This window comes from Stegostoma tigrinum, chromosome 1 (assembly GCF_030684315.1).
Source record: "Stegostoma tigrinum isolate sSteTig4 chromosome 1, sSteTig4.hap1, whole genome shotgun sequence".
In the NCBI taxonomy this organism is placed as follows: domain Eukaryota; kingdom Metazoa; phylum Chordata; class Chondrichthyes; order Orectolobiformes; family Stegostomatidae; genus Stegostoma; species Stegostoma tigrinum.
In genome coordinates, this window is record NC_081354.1 from 14,230,584 (window position 1) to 14,248,887 (window position 18,304).

Here is an 18,304-nt window from a genome sequence, read left to right on the forward strand (position 1 = left end):
AACTAACACAACTGCATCATTCTTTTAGAGACAAAAAAACTGCAGAAACTGGAATATCCAAGGTAGACAAACAGGAGGCAAGAAGAACACAGCAAGCCAGGCAGCATCTAGAGGAAAGGAGCAGTCAACATTTTGGGTATTACCCTTCTTCAGGACTGGAGGTGGGAGTAGGGGGACTTAACATTGAGTTCTCTAATTTCAAATAACCTTGCCACCCATCCCTCAGCTCCTTTCCCAGCCCCACTTCCTCCGTTCCATTCTACTTACCAACTCTCCCTTCCAGCCACCAACCGGATTCATCCCTCCCATCAACCAAGCAGGTTATACCTATTGCTGGTGCTCACCTGTCACCACTATTCTGCTTTCCCCCTGCACACCCCGCCTTTATACGCAGCTCTCCCTTTCTCCACATCCAGTCCTGACTCAACCAGCCACAATGTGGCATTCTTTCAGAAGTGAAAGCCTTGATTGATGAGCTAAAAGCCTGCAAAAGGATGCAAATTCAATTTTCTGACTGAGAGATGACAGCGATCCAAACTGATATAGCTTTGAACTTTCAATGTCGTAATATTGTCGATCACAATCATGTAACTGATGATAAAACTCTGATATAAGAGAAGACTTGAAAATGCATCTGAAGAGAGAGGTCTTAGACACAACTTTGCACACAGAAAACTCCACGATCAATGGGATAGTGACTGAATGATTGACTGAATGAATGAGATCTGTCTTGATTTTTGTGTTGAAGTCCTGTACTGGCTAGTCCAACATTCAGCACATGGGCTCCCAAACCTTTCAACCAGTTCACAGAGTGGAGTCCCAAATACAGGTAAGTGGAGGCTTCTGCAAGGAGCTGCTGCTCCACTATCCATTTCTCTTGGGAAATTGTATCAGAAATTTCACAAGCTTCAAAATCCCAAAGCCAGCCTAGCTCGTCCCCGCCTCCCTAACCTGCTCTTCCTCCCACCTACGCCTTCCTCCCACCTCAAGCCACACCCCCATTTCCTAACGTCATCCAACCCCTTGATCTGTCTGTCCTTCTTGGACTGACCTATCGCACCCCCCCCCCCCTTAACTCCCCACCTTTACTGGCTCCATCCCTGCCTCTTTGTCCGGTCTGTCTCCTCTCCACCTATCTTCTCTTCTATCCAAGTTCGATCCGCCTCCCCCCCTCCCTATTTATTTCAGAACCCCCTTCCCCTCCCCCATTCCTGATGAAGGGTCTAGGCCCGGAATATCAGCTTTTGTGTTCCTAAGATGCTGCTTGGCCTGCTGTGTTCATCCAGCTCTACACCTTGTTGTCTCTTGGGAAACTGTCTGGATTTGGAGCAACAGCAAACAGTGCAAAGGTTGGTGGCTTCACTCAGTCTGAGAACTGGAGATGTGAGGACAAGGCTCTTCCTCCTTCAGCAGGTCAAGGGGACCTGCATATGTGGGAGTCACAGCAGGGGCACAAGCGTGTAAGAGACAGCATGTGTATATTTGAGAGTGTGTGTGAATGAGTCTGCGTCACTATCAGCTTTGTGTCGCTGCATTAATTACCTTCCCATGTGAACCTTATTCATAGAATGCAGTTTCGATAATGGCAAGATAAATTCCTAATGCCTCGTCTTTCTGAAATTTGCCTACCAGCCCCCGAAGAAAGAAAGAAGTAGAAATGTGACCTCTCACATAAAAAGCTTGAACATTTCTGGTATCGTGTCAATGCACACTGGTGCAAGATATTCGCTCAAAGGCCCATTCACAAAGAATTCCAGCACTGCTGCCAATGTTTGCTCTATTCATGAAATGAACAACATGAAAGGTTTTTATTATTTAGACTAGAACCTGTCAATGTTATTCTAGTTGTGTTTTCCAAATGAATACCAAGAGGGTGAAATTCCTCCTGACAAAACAGCATGATTGCAAAACAAACAGGAGCAATTCTCAACTCCACTTTCCTGTTCACTTTCCATAAGTTTCGAAGCTGTTGCTAATTAAATATCTACTTCTATCTTTCTTCAATTTGCTCAATGCCCAAGTATCCTCTGCTCTCTCGAGTTGTGAATTCTACAGATTCACGACCCTTTGGGAGATATAACTTTGTCTCACCTCTGTTTTAAATCTGCTGGCGTATCCTAAAACTATACCCTCTTGTTCTCGGTTGCCTGACATTAAGAAACATCCAATCTACATCTACTTCGTCAATCTCCTTTAGCATTCTATATTGACCTCAATTAGCTCACCTCTCATTCTTCAAATCTCTAGGTTTAAACTGCGCATTCTCTCTTCATTAGAGAAACCCCTCACCTCTGGAACTATCTTCTGAATCTCCTCTGGACTGTCTCCAATGCAAGTATATCCCTCCCCAAAACTGTATACAGTGCTCCAGGTGGGGTCTCATTAATACCTTCTACAGTTGGAGCAACAGTCCCCTACCCTATAGAATCATTTTGCTTCCCTCATCACCTTGTGTACCTGTGTACTATTTTTCTGCGATACATATGTGGGAACATCCAGATCTCTCTACAATAAAGCACTCTGATGTTTCTCTCCATTTCGAAAGTAAGTTACGTTTTTATTCTTCGGACCAGAATGGATAACCTCACACTTAATTCATCGGTTAAATGTCGCCCATTCAACAAACCTAACCACTTGTGAATTCCTTATTTCCTTTATGCAACTATTTTCGCGTTATCTGCCAATTTGGCGATAGTACCTCTTACTCCTGCATCCAAGTCATTCATGAAATTAGCACAGTACCTTTCACATTTTAGCAGAGTGGATCTTTATGTTAGTCCCACAGGCTCATTATAACAGGTATAAGGCTTTTCTAAACTGCTGTATAAAGTCAAGTGATATTCATCAAATTGGGCGTGGTCATGCATGGTTATACAGCTCTATGCATGAAGACATTTAAATCCAAATTTAAGTACAATAATAATGAAACTTTGGAATGCGGCATTATAGACTTTGAAAGAAAGGAGCAGCAGAGTGAACTGGGGACTGTTGTAAGGCATTCTCTCCTCTGTTTACGGCACAGTCTCTTGACTCCATCACTTATAGCAACTGCTCAAACAACACTTGGCACTTTCCACAGGCACGTCTTAGGGAGTTCGAGACCAGACTGTCAACAGCAAAGGAAACTCGCTTTGGGAAATTGTCCTCTGCTTTTGGGAGTGCTGCCAGGGTTTGCAATCACTTTGCATAATTTAAACGCAAAGTACCACTCATTAGAATAGCTCTTTGTCAGTAAGGACTAATTCTGCTAGGGCAGGCCCACTGCATTATGGCTCAGTAGTTAGCACTGCTACCTCACAGTGCCAGGGGCCCAATTCCAACCTTGGGCAACTGTCTGTGTGGAGTTTGCACATTTTCCCTGTGTCTATGTGGGCTTCCTCCAGATGCTCTGGCTTCTTCCCACAGTTCAAAAATGTGCAGATGCGGGTGCATTGGCCATGTTAAATTGCCCATAGCGTCCAGGGATATGCAGGCTAGGTGGATTAGCCAGGGAAAGTGCAGGGTTACGGAGATTGCCTGGGTCTGGGTGGGATACTCTTTGGAGAAGTGGGGTAGACTATATGGGCCAAATGGCCTGCTTTCACAATACTTCACTCGTGGACATGTTGCAACAGCACATCTTGAATTTCTACAGAAACAAGTATTCAGTCACCTCATTGAGACAGCAGTAACAGTTTTGCATCGCTGTTGTTTCGCTAGAACCTGCTATGACAGACACTGCTTGTGTCAACACCAGCATGCATTAAAGTATTTGCTCAGCACATCACTTATTTTAACAAGCACATTTTTCATCATGTACGACATGTATTCAGGCCTGACAGCAATGTAAATCTGTGTTGCTGCATCTTATGCAACATTGGCGATTGAGGGCAGTGGGAATCGAGCTTGCACAACATGGTAAAAGGCCCTTTGGCCCATCACACCTATGCCAGTCAAAAACAGCCACCTAACTATTTGAAATCCATTTTCCAGCATTTCACCCATAATGAAGCCCAATGTGGACTCCCTGCTTTAGAAAGGCTATCACGTTGAACTTTCACCTTTATTCCTTTTCTATAATTTACACCAAAGATTTTGTATCAAGGTATTTTTGTGCCTAAGATGGAGCTGGAAATGGCAACTTTGTACGCTTTTCACTGTACTCATGTAACCCTGTACTGGAGTACATGTGGCAATAAACTTAATTCTAATTCTAATTGTTTGCCTTGGGATCACATGTGTGCATTGAAATGCTTCTTAAGTATTATGAGAGTTTCTGCCTTCCTACCTTTACAGGCAGTGAGTTCCAGATTCCCAACGCCCTCCAGATGAAGGATTTTCCTCATAGTTCCTCTAACGTTCTGCCCCTTTCTTTCAACCTATGCCCCTTGTCATTGATCCTTCAACAGAGGTGAAAGTTTCTTTCTGCCTACCCAGTCTATGCCCCTCATAATTTTCTCAATCATGTCCACGCTCATTCTCCTCTGCTCCAAGGAAAACTATGCTAGTCTGTCCAATCTCCCTTCATAACTAAAATTCTCCAGCCCAGACAATATCTTGGTCATGACTGGAAGCATGTTATATTGAAACAAAGCGATACTGATGTCTAATACAGACACTGATTGGTGTGTTGACAGCATGGATATATGGATGTTGGACTTTCTGAAGAAGAGTTCTGACCCGAAACTTCACCTTTCTGATCCTCTGATACTGCCTGGCCCGCTGTGTTCCTCCAGCTCCACACTGTTATATACGGATGTTGTGCCACATCTGAAATCCTTGGTGAATTTTTTTCTCTCAGAGTTCTGGAATATTTCCACTTTAGTGCTTAGATTGGAGCACTGATCCCAAGGTGCTATTACCTTGTTGATCAACAACATTAGCAGCTGTTTGAAGATGTAAGTGATGCAATAATGTGCAATAAAGAAAAACAAAGCGGTCCTTCAAAAACTGCTTCATAGGTGACAGTCTCATCTATGTCAGTTCAATACTATCCGGAATGTTGTACTTGGAGCAGCATGGAATTCAAGCCAACACTCCAAATAGTGTATTCAGGGAGTACTGCGCTGTCAGAGGTGTCTTTCAGATGTATGATAACAAGGTGTAGAGCTGGATGAACACAGCAGGCCAAGCCGCATCAGCGGAGTAGAAAGGCTGACATTTGGGCCTAGACCCTTCTTCAGAAAAATCTTTCAGATTTTCAGAAGTCTTTCAGATATCCCTGGCATTCTCAGATCCCACAACACAATTCAAACACAGCCAGGGAGGCAGCTCAGTCTCCTAATCAATATTTATCTCTCAGCCAACATCACTAAAAAAAACATAATTTTGTCATTAGCACAACACTGCTTGTTGGACCTGGCTGTACGCAAGCTGACTGCTGTAATTTCCCACAATTGTGGCTTTACTTCAGAATCACTGCATTGGCTAGGAGTATTTCAAGGCGTCACAAGATTATGAAAGGCGAGATTTCTTTTTCTCCAAACATAGCGACTGAAAAACAACCCTAAATCCAGGAACACTATCTACTTGAAACAAATGTGAAAGGTACAATAGCAAGGTTAGATTACACAGAATACAGGGAGAATTGGCTATTTGGGCATAGAACTGGCTCAAAGGTAGAAGACAGATAGTGGTTGTGGAGGGCTGCTTTTCAGACTGGAGGCCTGTGACCAGTGGTGTGACACAGGGATCGGTGCAGGGTCCACTGCTTTTTGTCATTTTATATACATGATTTGGATGTAAACGTAGGAGGTATGGTTAATAAGTTTGCAGATGATACCAAAATTGGAGGTGTACTGGACAGTGAAAAAGGTTACCTCAGAGTACAACAGGATCTTGATCAGATGGACCAATACACTGAGGAGAGGCAGATGGGGTTTAATTCAGACAAATGTGAAGAGCTACATTTGTGAAAGGCAAATCAGGGCAGGATTTATATACTAATGGTAAGGTCCTGGGGAGTGTTGCTGAACAAAGAGACCTTGGAGTGCAGGTTCATTGAAAGTGGAGTCACAGGTAGACAGGATCGTGAAGAAGGTGCTTGCTTGGCTTGCCTTTATTGGTCAGTGCATTGAGTATAGGAGTTGAGAGGTCATGTTGTAGCTATACAGGACATTGGTTAGGCCACTACTGGAATACTGTGTGCGCTTTTGGTCCCCCTGCTATTGGAAGGATGTTGTGAAACTGGAAAGGGTTCAGAAAAGATTTACAAGGATGTTGCTGTGTTGAAGGGTTTGAGCTATAGGAAAAGGCTGAATATACTGGAGCTTTTTTCCCTAGCACGTCGGAGGCTGAGGGATGACCTTATCAAAGTTTATAAAATCATGAGAGGCAAGGATAGGGTAAATAGGCAAGGTCTTTTTCTCCATAGTAGGGGAATCCAAAACTTAGAGGCATAGGTGAGAGGGAAAAGATTTAAAAGGAACCTAAGTGGTAACTTATTCATGCAGAGGGTGGTGCGTATATGGAATGAGCTGCCAGAGGAAGTGGTGGAGGCTGGTACAATTACAACATTTAAAAGACACCTGATGGGTATGTGAAAAGATTATAGAGGAATATGGGCCAAATACTGGCAAATGGGACTAGATTCATTCAGGATATCTGGTCAGCATGGATCAGTTGAATCAAAGGGTCCATTTCCATGCAGTGCATCTTCTATGATTCAATGGCTGCACTGTGGCATACAAAAGCAGATACATTGTCAGGTTGACAGAATCACACAGCAGTGAGTTATATTGTGTTTGAAGTTGTGCTCTACAGAAACAAAACATTATTGGTCTTTTCCATAGCTGTAACAGGACAACATGTTCTCCGAAGTATCGCTCCCTCATTTCATTGCAAATACATTTCAATTGTGCTCGACAATAAAACCCTTCTTAAAAGTTTACTGGAAATAAACATTATGGTTATATGAAGTTACTGAACTGGTTTAACCAGTTCAGAATAGTGCAATCTATTTTTTTAAATGGGAATGCCACCACTATGTGATTTAAATTAAATCTAATCTCACAGGGTTTGTATCTGACAAAGATTTTATGCATCTACAAATCACACAGCAAAGATGGCCATTCAGCCCATTGTGCCTGTGCCAGCTTTTTGAAACAATAGCCCAATTAATCCCACTCCTTTCTTCTTTCTTCATTGCCCTGCACATGTTTCTTTTAAAGAGAACGTACATGGAATGCTTCAATAAACCTGACCTTGTTTTAGGTTTCTCTCATGAGGATCTTTGTTGTATTCAAACAATCGTGCAATTTCATTAAAAGAAAACCAATAAGCTGTTTGGAAATAGTTGCTATTCTCAGGGACATGGTGACCAGAGGCTTGGCTTTGGAAAAAAGTCATTTCTAAAGAGCTGCGAGGATAAAGGTTTGGTCAAGGTTAATTCATGAGTCATGCAAAGATATCATGTGCAATGCCGTGTATGACCTAGTGTAATGGTGGTGGTGTATGTCCTAGTGTAATGCTCAAATAGTCTTTTATTATTCATTCATGGGACCTGGATGTCATTGGCTGAGCCAGCATTTATTGCCCATTCGTAGTTGCCCTTGAGAAGGTGGTGGTGAGCTGCCATCTTAAACCACTGCAGTCCACGTGCTGTAGACTGACCCACAATGCCGGTAGGGAGAGAATTCCAGGATTTTGACCCAGCGACAGTGAGGGAACAGTGATATGTGGGATGATAAGATACAGTAAAAGAATTAGGCCATTTGGCCCATCGGGTCTGTTCTACCTTTCGATCATAGGTTATATGCTTCTCAACCCCATTGTCCCACCTTCTCGCTGAAACCCTTGGTCTCTTTATGAATCAAGAATGTATCTATCTCCATCTTAATATACCTACAGCCCACAGGCACATTGGGCAATAAGTTCCACAGATTCACCACCCTCTGGCTGAAGAAATTCCTCCTCATCTCAATTTCAAAGGGTTATCCCTTCACTCTGAGGCTATGCCCTCCATCCTAGTCTCTTCTATTAGTGGAAGCTACTTCTTCATGTCCACTCCATCCAGGCTTTTTCATGTTTTGTTAGTTTCAATCAGATCCCCCCTAATCCTCCTAAACTCTATCAAGTACAGAGCCAGATTTCTCAAATGCTCCTCATATGACACGCCCTCATCCCTGGGGTCATTCTCATAAACCTCCTTTGGACCCCCTCCAACTGCAGCACAACGTTTCTTAGATATGGTGCCCAAAACTGCTCACAATATTCCAAATACAGTTTGACTAGCACTTTGCACAGTCTCTGCAGTACATTTCCACTCTTGTATTCTCGCACACTGGAGATAAATGCCCATATTGCATTTGCCTTCTTAACTGTCAAATGGACCTGCATGTTAACCTCAAGAAAATCCAGAACAGAGTCTCCTGAATCCCTTTGTGCTCTAGATTTCCAAAGACTTTCTCCATGTAGAGAACAGTCTACGTCTCTATTCTTCCTTTCACAATGCATAGCCTCATTCTTTCCCACATTGTGTTCCATCTACCACTTCTTTGCCCACTCTCCTAGCCTGTCCTAATCTTTCTACAGCCTTGTCACTTCCTTAACACTACCTGACCCAGCACCTATCTTTGTGTCATCTGCATACTTAGCAAAAATGCCCTCAGTTTCTTTGTTTGCATCATTAACGTGGAACATGAATGGCTGTGGTCCCAACACTGACCCCTTCAGAATTCCACTAGTCACCAGCTCCATTCTGAAAAAAGACCTCTCCATCCTCACTCTCTGCCTTCTGCCAATCAACCAATCCTCCATCTATGCCAGTCCGTTCATCCAAACACCATGTGCTTTACCTTATTTAGCAGCCTCCTGTGCAGCACCTTGTCAAAGGCCTCCTGGAAATCCAAACAGACGTTGTCCACTGGTTCTCCTTTGTCTAACTTGCTTGTTACCTCCTGAAATAATTCTAACAGATTTGTTGGACAAGATCTCCCCTTGATGAAGCCATGCTGACTCCACCCAATTTACCATATACTTCCAAGTGTTCCGTAATCTCATGTTTAATAAAGGACTCTAAAACTTTAACCAACGATCGAGATCAGGTAGCCAGCCTAAAGTGTTCTGACTTCTGCCTCACCTCCTATCTTTTTTGACAGCCGTTTTCCATTCCTCTGGGACCCTCTTTAACTCTACTGATTCCTGAAAGATCACCATCAATGCCTCTAATCAACTCAGCTATGTTCTTCAAAACCCTGGGGTGTAGTCCATCTGGTCTGGGTGATTTATCCACCTTCAGACCTTTCAGGTTCCCCAGCACCTTCTCCACAGTGATGGTCACTACATCTACTGCTGTCCTTTGACTGTCTGGAAGTTCTGGTATGCTGCTGGTATCTTCCATCATGAAGACTGGTGCAAAGCACCCATTTAGTTTCTCAGTCAATTCTTTGCTCCCCTTTACTACTTCTCCAGCTTCATTTTTCAGCAGTCTAATGTACAATCTCGTCTCTCTCTACCTTTTATATATCCAGAAAAAGCTACTGAAATCTTCTTTTACATTAGTAGCTCACTCACTCTCACATTTCAACTTCTCCCCTTTCATTGCTTTTTTCAGTTATCCTCTGCTGGGTTTTTAAAGGCTTCACAATCCTTCGGCTTCCCACTAATCTTCATCACACTATATGCTTTTTCTTTTGCTTTTATGCTGTCCCTGAATTCCCCTGTCGGTCACGGTTGCCCCACCCTTCCCTTAGTTATGTTTCTTCTTCCTTATGATTAATTTCTGCTATGCCTCCGAAATTAGCCCTAAAAACCCCTGCCATTGCTGCTCCACTGTCTTCCCTATCAATCAATTCTGGCCAGCTCCTTCCTCATGTCTTTGTAGTTACTTTTACTCAACTGTGATCCTGTCACATATAATTCCAGCTTCTCCTCCTCAAACTGCAGAGACCGTTATGGTCACTGCTCCCTAGAAGTTACTTCATCTTCAGCTCTCTGAACAAGTCTGCCTCATTACACATCACCAAAACCAGGACTGTCTTTTTCCAGTGGCCTCTACCAGAAGCTGTGGTTAAAAAAAAACTTGTAGATATCCTGTGAGTTGCTTTTCTTAGGAATCACTACCAGCCTGATTTCCCAGTATAATGAAAACACTCATAATTATTGTAATAGTTCCTCCATTCCAAGCCTTTTCTACCTCCTGATTTATTTTCTGCCCTACAGCCTGACTATTGATGGGTGGCCTGTACCTATCTCCCATCAGAGTCTTTTTTCCCTTGCAGTACCTCAAATCATCCCATCCAGATTCTATACCTTCCGACCCAACATTGCATCTTGCTATTGATTTAAATTCATTTCTCACTAAGAAGACAACTCCGCTCCCTCTGTCCATCTGCCTGTGTTTTTTGATCCTTGGATATTCAGTTCCCAGCCCTGATCCCCTTGCAGCCATCTCTCTGTGCCCACATCATCATACCTGTTGATTTCAATCTGCCCTATATGCTGAATTACCTTGTTTTGTATACCACATGCATTCAAGTATGACACCATCAGTCCTGCGTTGACTGCCTGCCTACTCATAGTTGTCCCTTTATCCGCTGTACCTGAAGTTAGATTCCCGACCTCTTCCACACTTGTTCTGGAAACTGGAATAATCTCTGCAGAGCCCTCACCCGCTTTCCATAATTATTCCAAGTCAGGTTTGTGAGTGGCCCGGAAGGGAACTTGCAGGTGGAGGTGTTCCCATGTATCTGCTGCTCTTGTCCTTTGAGATGGAGGGTGCTGTGGGTTTGGAAGGTGCTGTCTGAAGATCTTTGGTGAATGCCAACATAAATAAAATGACATTCTCGTCTCTTCACCGACATGCAAACTGCCTCCTGCAGGATCTGTTATTTTAAAATGCTACACCAAGGATCCACACACACCAGGGAGATTCCAAGTTCAAACAAGTTTCAAGCTTTGGGCAGCATGGTAGCTCAGTGGTTAGCACTGCAGCCTCACAGCGCCAGGGACCTGGGTTCAATTCCACCCTCGGGCGACTGTCTGTGTGGAGTTTGCATATTCTCCCCGTGTCTGCATGGGTTTCTTCCGGGTGCTCCGGTTTCCTCCCACAGTCCAAAGATATGCAGGCTAGGTGGATTGGCCGTGCTAAATGCGTAGTGTTCAGAGATTTGTACATTAGGTAGGTTTCAGAGGGGTGGGTTTGGGTGGGTGATCTGAGGGTCGGTGTGGGCTTGTTGGGCTGAAGGGCCTGTTGCCACACTCTAGGGATACTATGATCTGTGATCAAACAGCTTTCAGCCAAGACAGCAGCAGTGAGCTATAACTGACCTTGATCCACCAAGATTTTATAGAATTGGCTTGGTTCTTGTTCCTCAGCCCCACCCAAGCATATGAATGTTATGGCCCAAAGTGACCATTTAGTTCAATTCCAAAGATAATCAATGTCCATGAAACAGCGTCCCTTCAATTGAGGAATACTGGAAACTACAGTAATCGGAAATGAATACAATTGTATCGTGACAATAATTCAAGATTACTCAGCTCTCCCTTGTGTGTAAGCAATTTCAATTAATCTGCTGACAGCAGTTTGCTCTGACCAACATTTAAATTTTCCAGCAATGGACTGTAATTACAATTGAATAAAAGGCAGAATAAGCAAATAATCTGTCCAACTCTGTGAAATATGGTATTTCAACAACAGATGTTTTAAACATAATTTTAAAAAAAGGTTCTTAAACACACATTGCATACACGCACGCATACATCCATCAACTACCAATGTGGTAGTTAAATGAGTAAATAACCTTCCCTACACAAATTCTAAATTACATATGGTTCACAAAAGAAAAAATAATTTGCAAACTTGGACTCACAACCTGGCATCAATAAACTAAAAAAGAATTAGAAGTACTGTCAAAACTAACATTACGAAGGACTATTTCTAAAGGGTCTGAAATACTTAGGTCAATAACATTACAACTCATGATCGAAGATGCTGTCCAAGTGGCAAAGGGGGGCCATCCAGAACTCAAAACTCCATCGGCTTTTTGGAAATCATCAGTACTTTACTTGATACAAAGTATATGATTGCAGGTCATTATACAGCTGCTCATCTGACACCAATATTCCAAAGATCACCAGTTCCAGAACTCAGAGACAGGATTGCAAATCCTAAGTTAAAAGCAGATAAATCTAAATCTCTAACAGAGACTGAATTATTTGCCTCCCTGACTCAATACCCAAATGTGTTTGCAGTGGACATAGCAGGTGGCATCACTGTTCAATTTGCAAAACCTTCTGTGATTTAAAGATTCAAGGCATGATCAAAGTTGAGCATTTAGCAATGAACTAACCAATTCATTTCATTTGGCTTGTTGACCATATAAATGAATCAAGTAAACCTTCTCTCAACGCACTTCTAATGCATGATGGAGGGACGAAAATCACGTAGGCTAAATTTGCAGATAACACAATGGAGGGAAGGAAAGTAGGTTGTCAGTAGGACCTAAGAATCTGTATGGGGATTTTTATAGGCTAAGTGAGTGGGAAAAGCACTGGTAGATAGAGTATAATGTTGTAAAATATGAACTTGTCTGCTTGGTAGGAAGAATGGAAAGTGGTATATAGAGAGACTGCAGATCTCTACCATATACCAAGGACCTGGGGGTGGCGGTGTGTAAATCACAACATGTTAGTAATCGGGTACAGCAAGCGATTAAAGGACAAATAATACCTTGGTGTTTGCTGCAAGGGGAATTGCGTATGTAAGTAGGTAAGTATTACCATAGCTGTACAAGGTTAGTGAGGCCACAAATGATGTAAAGTTTTGCTCTCCTCACCTAATTAAATAGACAGTTGCATTAGAAGTTCGTTGAGAGAAGGTTTACTTGATTCATTCTTGGGATGAATGAGTTGTGGAAAGATTAGGCCTATACCCACTAAAGTTTAGATGAGTGAGAGGTGCGTTTTTGAAACCTGTAAGATGCTGAAGGGACTTCACAAATCTGATGCTGAGATGATGTTTTTCCTTCTGAGGAAATCTAGAACCAGGACACAGAAACTGGGAGTCTCTCATTTAAGATTGAGTTAAGAACTTTATTTTCACTCAGAGGGTCACTCATCTGTGGATGTCTTCCGCTGAAGCAGCAGAGGGTGTGTCATAAAGCATGTTCAAGTTGGAGTTACATATATTTTTGATTGACAAGACAATCAAGAGTAATGGGCAGGAAAATGCATTTGAAGTCTCAATCAGATCAGCCATGATCTTATCAAATAGCTGAGTAAGCTTGAGCAGCCAAATGATCTACTCATGCTCCCAATTCTTGTGTTCTGGTGAAGTTGGTTCTTTTGCTAAAGATATTTAACTGTCTGAAACACTTCAATTGGAACACCCCTTAATTTTGACGCTCAAGGGAATATGCAACCTGCTCTCAAAACTTAATGCTATAGCTGTGCCTCCATTCTGTTGGAACTGTTCAGAAGTACCTCTGAGACCACTGTGTCTTTCCTCAGATGTGGTGCACAGACTGATCCCAGCACTCTGAATTAGCCTGACCAGAGACTTGCATAACCATACCATAAATTTCACCTCAGTGCTTTAGTCCACTCAAGATACATACCAATGCTCCGTAATTTTTATGTCAAAGGTAGATGGATTCTTAAATACCATGGAGATAAAAGATTAATGGAGCTATGCAGGAATGTAGACTTGAGATTAAAATCAGATCAGCCATGATCTCAGTGAATGGTGAAACAGGTACGAAGGGCCGAGCCACCTAATCTTGTTCCTTAATCCACATTTAACCAAGTATGGCATCAACGAGCCCTAGAAAACTGCAGTTAATGGGAATCGGGGAAAATTCTCTCATGGCTTATGTTATACCTGACACAAAGAAAGATGGTTGCAGTCATTGGCAGTCAATCATTTCAGTTCCAGGGCCTCTCTGTAGGAGTTCCTCAGAGTAACATCCTATGCCCAACCATCTTCAGCAACCCTTGCTATGTAAAGTTAGGAGATGGAGATATTTGCTGATGATTCCACAATGTTCAACACCCTTCAAGTTTCCTCAGATATTGAAGCAGTCCATATCAAAATGCAGCAAGACCTGGGCAATATCCAGGCTTGGACGGACAAGTGGACAGTAACACTCATGCCACAGAAATGACCACGGCCCAGATGAGTGCAGCTCCAACAACACTCAAGAAGCTTGACACTACCCCAGAGAAAGCAACCCGCTTGACTGGCACCCCATTTACCACCTACAACATTCACTCCCTTCATTATCAACATATAGTGTCAGCAGTGTGTACTGTCAACAAGATGCACTGCAGTAATCTGCCAAAGTTCCTCCAATGTCTCCTTCCAAATCCACAACCTCTTCCCACCTCAATGAACAAGACAAGAAGATATGTTGGAACACCACCACCAGCAGGTTCACTTCCACATAGCACACCATCCTCAGATGGAAAGATGACTGACATTCCCTCAATGTCACTGGGAGAGAAATCTGGAAATCGATTCCAAACAACGCCGCAGGTCCACCTACTACCAATGAACTGCAGAGATTCAAGCAGTATATGCAGAGAAACTTCTTCATACAGAGAGTGGTGAATCTATAGAATTCACTGCCACAGAAGGCTGTGGAGGCCAGGTCATTGAGTACATTCAAGACTCAGATAGATAGGTTCTTGATTATCAGGAGGATCAAGGGTTATGGAGAGATAGCAGGAGGATGGGGTTGAGGAACTTATCAGCCATGATTGAATGGCAGAGCAGGCTCGATGGGCCAAATGGCCTAACTTCTGCTCCGATGTCTTATGGTCTTCCAGATGGCCAATAAATGTTGGTTTAGTCAATGAAGCCCATATCCCGTGAACAATTTTTCCTTAAATTCCCAGCGATACAGGATAATACGGGAAAAGTAGCTGAGGGAGAAGATTGACAAATATCCAGTTCATATGTGGGAACAAGCTCGAGGGGTTGAAGTGTCTGTTAATGCTCAATGTTTCTGATATGTTCTCGAGATATTATTTGACGAATATACACTGGCTAGGTCTCTAGGAGTGACTTTCTACTCTTCTCTAAATCCAATGCTGTATCTACCTGAGCAGATACCTCAGTGGACATCTCACCTGAGACCTTTGGCCAGACAAACCTCTCCCTCAGCTGCTGCACTAGGGTGCCACCCTTGATTTTAATTTTCCGGTCACCTCAGTGTGCCAACCACTGAGCTACCACCGACACCGCTCAGCAAAAGTCTGCAGTCTACTCGACTGCGTGGGGCATCGCTGCCTGAGACCACTTGGCCAGGGGTTAGTGGGAGAACGGTGTTTCGAACTGTTGTTTCCCTCGCTCGGTGGCACAAAGGAAAATAGGGTGGGGAGGGGGTTAAAAAAGACAAGAGAGAATCGGCAACCACACCAAGACCCCCACAGCCTGAGAGTGGGAACCGAAGTTTGGACTATTAGCTACATTTGCATAGCACCTAGCGCAGTTCATGTCCCCGGGCGGCCAGGATTCGATGCCCAGTTGTCCTCATGTACCTTCTGCTGTCAACCACTCATCTCGGTGGCTCTATATTCTGCTCCCAAACGAAACCAGGCACGGATATTAAAACGCGGCTGATGTGGGCAGTCTGTGCTCTTGAGCTGTAGGATAGAGGGGAGGGGAGTCTGCGAACAAAGATTAGTGTCTAACAGATGGACTGAGGCAGAAAAGGGAACTGCAAAAAAAAATAAATTAGGATTCGTCTGGCGTGTAATCTTCCTTCTGAGACAGTGCCCGTGTCCTCTGTCTCCAATTCGGAACCGGGGGTCTGGTGGGGGAAAACTTACAAACCACTCAAAAGCAGTGGCAACGGGAAACAAAAGAGCCGCCGACAGCTTTGCTTCCAGTCTGAAAGGCACAGAGAACCAACCCGAGCACCTCCCAGGGTGAAGGTGTTAAAATAGATCAATATATCAATGCAGTGCCACTTACCCTATCATCGTCCCCGTGCCCTTCACTTCGGTGGTGAGTGCTAAGGAAGCACTGTGCTCTTTCTCTTTGCCTGTGTTGTTCCTTGTTCTGCGCCTCTCCCTCTCTCTCTCTCTTTAAATATCTCTTTTTTCCGCACACCGTGTCTCAGCGCACTGAGTTCCTCTCGCTTTCTCTCCTTCTCCCCCAGCGCACGCAGCCTGCATATGTGTGCGCAGTGTCCCTAACTGTACACTGAGTGTCTCTCTCTCACGCACAGACACCCAGTCTCCGCACGCTTCCGCAATGTGCCAATTTCTACACGTGAGTCTCCTTCCCCTATACTGCATGTCCCTCTCCAGCGTCCCCCTCTGCCCCCTATCTCAGCCCCTGCCCCTCCACAACCAGACTGTGTCACCAGCACCCCGTTCCCTTTGTGTGTCTCCCCCTTTACGTCTGCAGTCTCTGTCATGTTTGTATCTGGCTGCACATCAACTCTTTTATAATTCTTCCTTTACATCGTGTTTCTCTGCGTAAACAGATTAATTGCAAATTCTTTCGTTTACTCATTCCCTCCTTGCTCTACCTGTGTGCATGTATGTCTGTGTGTGTGCCCCTGTGTGTGACTATATTTGAGTATGTCTGTCTGAGTGTGTGTGTGTGTATGTCCCTGGGTGTGAGAGACTGTATTTGTGTATCTGTCTGTGTGTATGTCTGTGTGTGTGTGAGACTGTATTTTTGTATCTGTGTGTGTGTGTGTATGTCCCTGGGTGTGAGAGACTGTATTTGTGTATCTGTCTGTGTGTATGTCTGTGTGTGTGTGAGACTGTATTTTTGTATCTGTGTGTGTGTGTGTATGTGCCTGTGTGTGAGAGACTGTATTTGTGTATCTGTCTGTGTGTATGTCTGTGTGTGTGTGAGACTGTATTTTTGTATCTGTGTGTGTGTGTGTATGTGCCTGTGTGTGACTGTGTTTGTGTGTCTATGCATGCAACGGAGAGAGTTTTGGGCTCAGTGCCTGGGATCAAGCCATTGAGCCCGGTTCTTACTACTCAGTAGAAAGGGGGAGTACACTGTCTCTGCCCCTCTGACAAACTGCTTGCTCCCACCCCCTTCACAGCACAGTCAGCAGTTCTCTCCCTCCTCCAGCCATTCTATTCTCTGCCTCTGCCCCTTCCTTCCTGAAGGAGTCCCCTTCTGCCAGTGACCATAAGCTCCACTGCCTGCAAGATGATGGGTAGACAAACAGGAGCCAGTCTCAGCCACATCTTCAAATTCAGCAACAGCACGGCCTTCAGAAGGCTGAGAGCAACCAACAGGGAGATTCAGTATCAGAGAGTGGTTCAGGAACCAGAACTGCCCCTAAGTTAGGGTGAATTAGGGCAAAGGCCCTCTTCTTTGGGGAATCTCTCATTGGGATGATGGGCACTTGGGAGCACTGGCAAGGCCAGAGTCAGGGTGACCTTTGAATAGGGTGACAGTGACACCATATGACCTTGCCTTTAAATTGCGGTTTGATTTAGCTGTGAGTGGTAAGGTGCCATTATCATTAAATGCAGAACGGTCAGAAAAGCTGGAGATCAACTGGGGAGGACAGAACCATACGTGTGATTTGACCGAAACAGGGACAGCTCAATCAGTAACACTGAATGATTCAAAAACATAGGAAAAGTCATGAGTACTGTAAGATTCAGTAATATCAGGAGATTCAGCAATGAATTCAGTAACAGTTCAGTAACAGCGAGACGCAGGACCAGTTTCAATAACACAGTTAGATTAATAACACCATTAGGTTCAATGACAGAGTCAGTAACATTTTGGAATTGGTATTCTGTTAGATTGAAGGCATAACGGTGTCCTACATCATGATGAAAGAGCAATTCAGTGAGAGTCATATTGTGTTAACTCTCCAAAATCAGATAAAATTCACCATCTGGCTTTTTATGCTTTTTTAGCCTACCAGGAGAGATAGATGGTTTCCAACATGGGTGCGTATGTATATATTCTAAAGCTAAAGGCATTGCCGTTCTGTTGGACAGACCAGATCGACTTTTCGTGTTCAGGATTGTGTACGTTCTTATATTGATCCTTTAAACTTTCATTATCATGAACTCCACATTTGATACAGTGTTTGATTTAATTAGCCAGGTGTAATATTTGTAGTACATATACGCTTATAACATAGATAACAAAGTGTGGGGCTGGATGAACACAGCAGGCTAAGCAGCTTTTGAGCTCCTAGGATGCTGCTTGGCCTGCTGTGTTCATCCAGCTCCACACTTGGTTATCTCAGATCCTCCGGCATCTGCAGTTTCCATTATCTCTGGTACAATTTTAGGCTTATAACATATATGGAATGTACAATATTTGGTGGATTGAGTTTGCATTTAATTTATTTTACATTTGTTTTACTTCATCCTAAAACAGGAG

At 43.6% G+C, this 18,304-nt stretch overlaps 1 protein-coding gene across 5 annotated transcripts in view; it reads right to left on the reverse strand.

Annotated features, from left to right (window-relative positions):
• The window catches only part of psd3l (pleckstrin and Sec7 domain containing 3, like), a 398,930-nt gene that overhangs the window by 304,837 nt on the left and 75,789 nt on the right, over nucleotides 1-18,304 (reverse strand). Inside the window, exon 1 of one of the 5 annotated variants that reach the window (XM_059653165.1) lies at nucleotides 15,899-16,042. The exons of the other annotated variants lie outside the window; for them this stretch is intronic. The gene's annotated coding sequence lies outside the window, so the exon portion shown is untranslated. Of the gene's footprint in view, nucleotides 1-15,898; nucleotides 16,043-18,304 lie in introns of those variants that run through there. 5 annotated transcript variants of the gene reach the window in all.